General features: G+C 37.4%; 1 pseudogene; it reads left to right on the top strand.

The window, feature by feature from the left end:
- LOC107592558 (copine-5-like) overlaps window positions 1-8,964 on the top strand; it is a 178,539-nt pseudogene that overhangs the window by 157,747 nt on the left and 11,828 nt on the right.

The following is an 8,964-nucleotide window of genomic DNA, read 5'->3' as shown; positions in this document are numbered from 1 at the left end:
TCAGCTGGTTATCAAAAGTTACACCAAGATTTCTGACCGAAGTTGATGGGGTAATTGTAGAAGAACCTAGCTGGATGGAAAAATCATACTGTAGAGTTGGGGTGGCAGGGAAGACAAGAAGCTCAGTCTTTGCCAGGTTGAGCTGTAAGTGATATTCTTTCATCCATGCCGAGATGTCTGCCAGGCAGCCCGAGATCCGTGCAGCTACCGTTGGATCATCTGGTTGAAATGAAAGATAGAGCTGTGTGTCATCAGCATAGCAATGGTAGGAGAAGCCATGTGCCTGTATGATACTTAACAGGACAAACGGATTTGGAATGTTTGCTTTGACGCATCTAAGGTAGATGGCCTCAAGCTGTTGCAGTGAGTCGTGACACAAATGTGACAGCGGTCATGCTCAGTGTAGACACAGGATAAGGCAGCATCTTAACCATCAGAGATGCTTATAAGTGAGTGATTTGAAGGGCTTTACGTAGGCAGCAACTCTGTGTTGCATGCAAATTGCATGCACAATTGCATGCACGATTCAGAATTAATTACACTGTAGAGTTTGAAGTTAACAAATGCTAACAAAGCTGTACTCTAATAAACATAAAAATACATAAAACAATGCATTTTTAATTAGACTGAATTTTTTTGCTTAGTCATAAAAGATGGCTGGATTGATAGGGCCTTTACATGCAATCTGCTAGCAATGACAATTTATTACACGGCACAAGCTGATTGACTCTGCTGATCCTGCAGCCAATGGGCTTGCTTGCTCAACATTTCAATGGTCTGGTTCAATGGTCCCTGTCAGCTGATCCTGCAGCACGCTATCAGAGTTCCTCTGATACCCTCAACCTCCCCAGCTCCACCTATCTAGATCTGTTATGGGATTTATGCATTCATGCAGCAGCAACACATCAGTAGCAAGTCCTTACTTACTCAATAGCAGTAGCGCATAGCAAATCTAGTCCACTAAGACCAAATACATTAACGCTGTAATTTCAATTAATATGCTAAAACAATTTTTCATAACTGAACTATGTTTAGCAATAACTTTCATAAACTTGAAAAATTAGCTTTTGAAAAATTAGCTCTTAGCTATTGCTATCCTAATATGTTTGTTTTACTAGATAGGTTTTTGTGCGCTGTTAAATTTTCAGGAAACCCATCCCAGTCCACGTCTCTCCATACATGAACCCCTACCAAATGAACGCCTACGCCCTGGCACTGAAGGCTGTGGGGGAAATCATCCAGGACTATGACAGTGACAAGATGTTCCCTGCACTGGGATTTGGAGCCCCCCGATGCCCCGATGGACACGTGTCTCATGAGTTCCCCCTAGTGAGTGAGCTGATGTTCAACTTTCTGTTGTCCTGAAAAATCCCTGAATCCCTGAGATTAGTCCAAAAGAGTTTGTTGATGCCAAGAGTCTCAATGTCTGTTTTTCTCACATTCTCAGTCATAAACTTGAGAGCGTGAGATGCTGTTGAGCTAGTCTTTGGTGCTCTGGAAGCAGTTCAGTGATTCTGAGACGAGACTGTATGGGAGACATCTATAATTGGCATTCTCTGCTGTCATATTGATTGATACAATCCATGTTTTCTGTCCTCAGCATTGTTTTCCTGTTGAACTTTGGTTGGCTTAAATGAAGACACACGTGAACCATTGATTCCTGTCTTTCAGAATGGCAATATTGAAAATCCCTACTGTAATGGTATTGAGGGGATATTAGAGGCATACCATCAGAGTCTAAAGACCGTTCAACTATACGGACCTACTAACTTTGCCCCTGTTGTAAATCATGTGGCCAGGTAGGTTTTTTCCAAAAATCCTTTTAAATGCAAAATCAGTTTTATAACCAACTTATAATAAAACTTTACAATAAAAACAGGGCACATAGACCGTTTATATTTATTTATTTATTTTTGGTAACTAAAAGTAAGGGAAAGTAATAGCAAACGTAATAGCACAACTAGGTTCCTATAACTGATGACGAAGAATTAACATCATAGTCTGCTACACATAAGGCTATAATGCCTGACAATATGGGCTTTTTACTGACAGATCGATAAACTATTACATTTTACACCCTGCAGAGCATTTGGTCACAGTTTTGCATAAAAACACAGCATTAATGCATAAAAACACAGTATAATCTGATATTTATTTAGCACTACTTCTCTAGCTTACATTTTTTTTCCCACTCTTGCATCATTTAAAAATGTATTCTATGAAATTGCCATTAAAAGTGATTCAGCTTGTTTTTGTTTCCATGTAAAGTGTCAGCCTGCTTGCACTTTGCATGCAAATGATAGATTGCCCAGATTTAGTGGAATGCAATGCAAATGTTATTTTCTGCATGAATAGTGAAGTTGATCTTTGTTTAGATTTTCGAGGGTGTAGCATATATGAACAACAGACACATCATGAATAAGAATAAGCCTGGCGTCTCAAACTGCTTGGCTAAGCACCTTGTCTACACTCTAAAAACGGCTGGGTTAAAAAACAACCCAATTTGGGTTATTTTGGTAACCCAGCGCTGGGTTTGTCCCTTTTTGGGTTGTTTTAACCCAACAAGTTGGGTTATATGTTTGACCCAGCATGCTGGGTTGCTTTTTTATGGTTTAAAATTACTACACTGCTAGGCTAAAATGAACCCAAATTGAGCTAGACATTAAACCTACAAATCTTGTTCATTTTAAAATCACTTTAACGCACAGAAGGACTATCAAAAGGTAAATATTTATTTTAAACAAGATAAAACAATCAAAAGTAACATGCAAGAAGAAATGCAGAAAAGTATGACATTAACAGCTACAGAGTTTATAAATGAACCATTGAACATCTGTTGAATATAACTTTTATGATCTAATCTGACGTTTTTGGTAAATTTTATATATTGTATAAAAATTGTACACAAAAACACTATTATACCCAATAGTGGGTAAATAATAAGGCAAGTAAATATACCCAATAAATAACCCAATAGTTGTACAATTAGTTAATAGTTAATTTCTTTACAAACTATTCTGGCATGACAGTAAATAAACCACAACATTAACACTGATATTATAACATTTATCAGAAACATATGTGTGAAAGAATGTGAGAATGTGTATGAATGACAGTGTAAACTTGATTTCTACTAAACAACAACACAGAACAAGCATTTAACATTTTGTTTTGACAAATTATACACTTACAGTTTGTTTCAAAGTCCATGAATACAGATCCAGGCATCGCTGCCAATTTTCACGATCTCTTTAGCATAATTGATGTAGCCATGAAGAAACCCCATCAGCACAGCAAAGGCATGTGACATCTTTTACATTATTCAGGGCAGCCTCCTCCTTTAAAACCACAGTTGCATCAGTTTAGGAGAAATTACATTCTCCTCTTTGACCAGCATTCATCCCAGTCACCACCTGTTCTTCATCAGTGGCCTAAAAACATTTGAAAAAAGAAAACATTTAATTAAAATCTATCCATTTTCAGATAGAGGTGCACCCACATCAGTAGGGACAGGTAAATGGTCTGTTTTATAATTTCAACCACTTTTTGTGGTTGTTTAATGTCTCTGTCTACCACAGTGCTCTAGAATGCTATAATGGCAGCACTAGTGTGAGGGCATGTAATATTGTTTTAATAAATATATTGCTTTCAGAAAGCTACTTCTTTACTGAAACATTTCAACAGACATAACATTCACATACCTCACAAATTTTCATGTACGTGGACGGCTGCTCTTTAAAGGGTTAGTTCACCAATGAATGTTATTTAAGTTAATTTTTTCACCCCCGTGTTGTTCCAAACCCATACAAACTCTGCTAATTTTTGGAACACAAATAAATATATTTAATATTCTCTTAATTTTTGTCCTCCGTTGCAAGTCTGGGAGACCAATATTTTCTTCTGAACTATTTTCTGAAATTTTCTTTGTGTGAACTATTCCTTTAAGAAAGGAAGACCAAGAATGATGACTCTCTAAATCAGACAACTCCAGAGTTGGTTTGAGTTTGTCAATGAAAAACACAGACATCAATGGTTTACATAAAATATTAACACGTAATCACACTGTTGTTGCATCAAAATGTGAAGTAAATGGGCAGGAGACAACAGAAACATTTATTTTCTAAAAATAACACATCAATCTCAAAAGAATGATGCTGTCCTATGTCTCTGGTTTTCAACATCTACAAAAACAAACTTTTTTTACTCTTAGTAAAAAAAAAAAAATAGATAACATGGAATTATGAACTTTACTTGCCTTAAACCGTCTTTCCCTCTCTTATGAAGAAGCTGAGAAAATCGCTTCCTAACCCAAGCAGGGTTCTGTGTTGTTAACTCCCGGTGCGAGCACAATGAAGACACAAAGCTCAACAAGTCTGAAATATAATATGCAAAACATTACTTTTAACAATTATCACTTCATCAGCCTCAAAATAATTAGGCTAGTCTTTATTACATAACGCTGTTTCCTTTAGGAAACAGCGTTATGTAATAATTAGGCTAGTCTTTATTACATAACGCTGTTTCCTTTAGGAAACAGCGTTATGTAATAATTAGGCTAGTCTTTATTACATAACGCTGTTTCCTTTAGGAAACAGCGTTATGTAATAATTAGGCTAGTCTTTATTACATAACGCTGTTTCCTTTAGGAAACTACATTCAATTTAACCGCGAAAAAGATTAATTAACGAATTAACATGTAAATATGTTAAAGGGGTCATATGATGCGATTTCAATTTTTCCTTTCTCTTTGGAGTGTTACAAGCTCTTGGTGCATAAAGAAGATCTGTAAAGTTGCAAAGACTAAAGTTTCAAATCCAAAGAGATATTCTTTATAAAAGTTTAGAGTCAACCACGCCTACCTAAAACGGCTCGTTCTAACACACCCCCACATGTCTACGTCGCTATGTGGAAATATTAGCATAATGCCGCCCAAATGTGCACGCAAAGAAAGAAGGTGTGGTTTCAGGAACAGCAGTAGTGTTGATGCAGCATGTCAGGGAGACGCTGTGTGATTCAGTGCGGAAGCAAAAGCACGTCTGTCACGCGACTCTGTTGCCCTTTTGGGCTTGAACTGATGGTAAAACTAACGACATTATTAACTGTCTTGATATTTACTTTGAAAGCTGAAGCTCGCGATTATGGTAAGGGGCATTACATTTCCGACTTGTGCTTGTGGTGTTCGGCCAATCACAATGCACTGGGTCAGCTGGCCAATCAGAGCAGACTGGACTTGTCAAAGGAGGGGCTTTGTTGAAAACGACGCGTTTGAGAGAGGCGGGGCATAGAGGACCTACAATAATGTACAGTATTTGAAAAATAATGTGTTTTTTGAACATTAAATCATGTCAACAAATTCTGTTATACCAAATACACAAAATAATGATCTTTAAAATAGCATCATATGACCCCTTTAATAACCCTCTTTTAACGCCTCAAAAAAATCAAAATATTGTAAAATATTATGTAAATATGACAGAAGACACTCACTGACGATATATTAAAAGCACCTCTTCCATTCAGTAAAAGAGGCCGTTAAGACTATTTCTGAGGCGAAATCAGTGTCCGCGTATTTTTCAATATAAGCTCTTTTTGGAATATTTCCGCCTTCCATTAAATCTCAAAATACTAACAGACTCAAACAATGAATGATGACTTTACATTTTTAATCTTTACTTACTATAAACCATCTTTCACTCGCTTCCATCTGAAGATGCTGAGAAAATGGCGGCTTCTCGCACTGGTGTCGTCCGATGTTAACGTGACGTGCCTGGTCTCTTTCACGTCCGCGTTCCCAACCCAGCACCGCTGGGTTATAGATTAAGACCATTTTTCAACCCAACGTCCTTACCTAGCGGTCTCAACCCAGAATTTGGGTTGAAAAAACAACCCAGCATTTTTTAGAGTGTATGGACCACCATAAAAACTATCTTTGAAGACATGTGAGATGATTTCCCTGGCTGGATTATGTGACTTTCTGATGTTCCATCAAAGACGTCTGTCTGTCATGTCTGTCCTCGAAAGCCAAACCCTTGGCTTTTGAAGCTGTGTACTGTTTGTGTTAATCCAATAACTGACAAAAGAAAGTTGCTGACATGGAGCAAGCTTGAGGTTCCATTGTAAAGCTCACATCATAGGTGTCATAACAGTACTGACTGCAGCTATTTTTTTTTATCATCACTTGAAAGGATAGTGGGTGTGTTTCCAGACAAAGTAATTGTCTGAAGACATCTCCATCCCCTCCCTCATGTCATGGCATCACACAACCAAATCATTTTCCATCTGATTACACTGCGGTAATTAAAAATGCCATCTTCTGCAGATTTGAATTAGACTTTCTAAATTGAAGCATGATACACCTCCTCAGGGTCTAGTTCTAGTGAGTTGGCGGAGGCAAAGATTTATTTAAAAAGCAGAGCATGGTTAATGTTAACATGGTGAAATGAGCCCGAGACATTTGAAAACCATGAAAAGAAGAATGTAGAGAGTAAAATGTGTAATGTAAAGAAAAAGTATGTACTGAAGAATGTATTGTTGAGTTTACTCACTGGGGTATTTTTTTTTTCATCTTTGAAGATACGCAGCTGCTGTCCAGGATGGCTCGCAGTATTTTGTGCTCCTCATCATCACAGATGGAGTTATATCAGATATGTCACAGACCAAAGAGGCCATCGTGAATGTGAGTATGACCACTAAAAGAGGACAAGTGTCTCAGCAGGACAGGCTGGAGAGGGTCCAGATTGCTGCTCTGTTCCCCTTTACTTCCTTTTCAGGCTGCATCCTAACTGAAATGAAGCCTCGTAAGTGAAGTGGCTGCAACTTCACACGCATCACAGAAAATAGATCTGTTCACACAAAGCACACAACAGACTCAACTCACCATTTATTCCAATGAACTTTTGTGTTAGCATGTTCAAAAAGCATAATAAATACAAAACACACATAAGCATTGGATAAATATTTAAGATAATCAACATTTCTCTCATCGTCCACCATCTTTTTATTTTTATTTATTTATTTTTTGTGTGTGTGTAAAGCATGAAATGCTTCCTTAAAATGTGGCCAAAAGGAAGTATCTTAGGAGGCAGCGCACCCATTATGCCTTAAGATGGTGCCTACAAAGGCACCTAGCTATGTTTGGAAACAGAGCATTTATTTTTTTGTGTAAAATCCCTAATCTTCATCTCCAGCCTGCACTAAACTATAACTACCCTTGAGAACTAAAGAATGTTTTGTGGATGATATGGGTTTTTATGATCTTAATATAGATGATATATTGTTATAATCTATTTAGGCTGCATGATACATGCAAAATGGATGACTCATGTTCTATTAAGCTCATAATTTATACTTAAAAGGTCAATCTCGTCTCCAGCGGTGCATATCATTCATCTAGCCTATGAACGGGCCCGATTTCCCAGCAGACTGGATTTAAAGGGAATTTGCGACTGTTACTCCAATTTGTAGAACAGCCACACCTTCCTTTTAAGATCTTGCCTGCTGCTCTTTCCCCAGCGGCCTGCATCTGCCAAGAAGACTCAGATTCCCACCCCTGTGTGACATTTAAGACCTGAATGCAAGGTAAAAATGGTGACCTATGGTGCAAATCTATGTTTTTCATTAGTGTGTTCAAAAAAACTTTTTTGAATCTAAATTTGGGTATTTGAATTTAAAACATTTTCATCAAAACGTAATGAATTAAAGATAATGAATGCTACACTGCAGTGCAGATCTGATTAATGATTTCAGGAGGTGTTGAATCAGAAACATGATATATCAGCACAGAAAAAGACGAATCTAATCAAGAAAGGGGCTGCATCTCTTAATCAAATGAAAAGGTCATGTGGTCTTGGGTATGTGATTAGCCATACGTGCGTCAATACAATAATTACTATATTGAAATATAGAAATTGTTAACTATTTTATCGTTTGTAATCTCTAAAGAGAAAGTTCACCCAAATAAATCATATTTTCACTTTCATCCAACATGCATCACCTCTATGACTTTCTTTCTACTATATTGTATATATTTCAATTTCAATCTCAATCATTCCTTTAGCCAGAGTTATCATATTCTTTCAGCCCACTGGGTGGTGGTATTATTTTTATGGTGCTTTTTTGTCAATTTTGGAGTTTGAAGAGCTCCGTTATGGGAAAAAAAGCTCCCTGGACATTCTATCTAAAATCTCCTTTTATGTGCCACAAAAGAAATACGTAATACTCATTTGGATTGGCATGAGAATGAGTAAATGGTGACATATTTGGGTGAACTATCCCTTTTAGCAGAATTTGAAAGAAATTGTCATTCACAATCATTCGTGAAAGGTGTCTGTAAATGGTAAATTTTGAAGTAATCTTTTTTTCCAGCTGCTCGATGTTGTGGGAAATGTGTCACAAATGAAAGCTGTATCTGAAGTGCTAATACAACCTGCATTTTGCTCTCCAGCACATTATGATGGTGAACAATGTTCATAGGTGCTAAATCAGCTCTAAATCTCATCATAATGCTGCTTGGAAATTCAATGTAGGAGGTCTGTTAACAAGTCCACCTACACCAGGTGTCCTACTCTTTTGCTGGGTGGTCCTGGGTGGCATGCATATGTTGGGATAGTTTCGTAACAGCGTGTGAAGTGCTCACAGAAAAGCTTAGAGGAACACTGACCTACTTCTCTCCTTTGCTCTGATTCAGTAGGGTAGACACATGTATCATTCATGAGAAAAGCTGTTACTCTAAGCAGCTGTTTGCATCTCATCCTCCTTGTTCATTTAAAAACAGGTCGTAGAGGAATGGACATTCGCCCACAGAAGGCCATTTTGATCTACATTTACATTTAGTCATTTAGCAGACGCTTTAAAGCGACTAACAAATGAGGACAATAAAAGCAGTCAAAACTAACAAAAGAGCAACAATATATATAAGTGCAAATGACAAGCCTCGGTTAGCCTAATGCAGCACGCATATATATA

This window comes from Sinocyclocheilus grahami, unplaced genomic scaffold, assembly GCF_001515645.1.
Source record: "Sinocyclocheilus grahami isolate Dianchi unplaced genomic scaffold, SAMN03320097.WGS_v1.1 scaffold154.1, whole genome shotgun sequence".
Classification (NCBI taxonomy): domain Eukaryota; kingdom Metazoa; phylum Chordata; class Actinopteri; order Cypriniformes; family Cyprinidae; genus Sinocyclocheilus; species Sinocyclocheilus grahami.
Note: the sequence above shows the minus strand (reverse complement) of the source record. Positions and strands in the feature narration are given on the sequence as shown.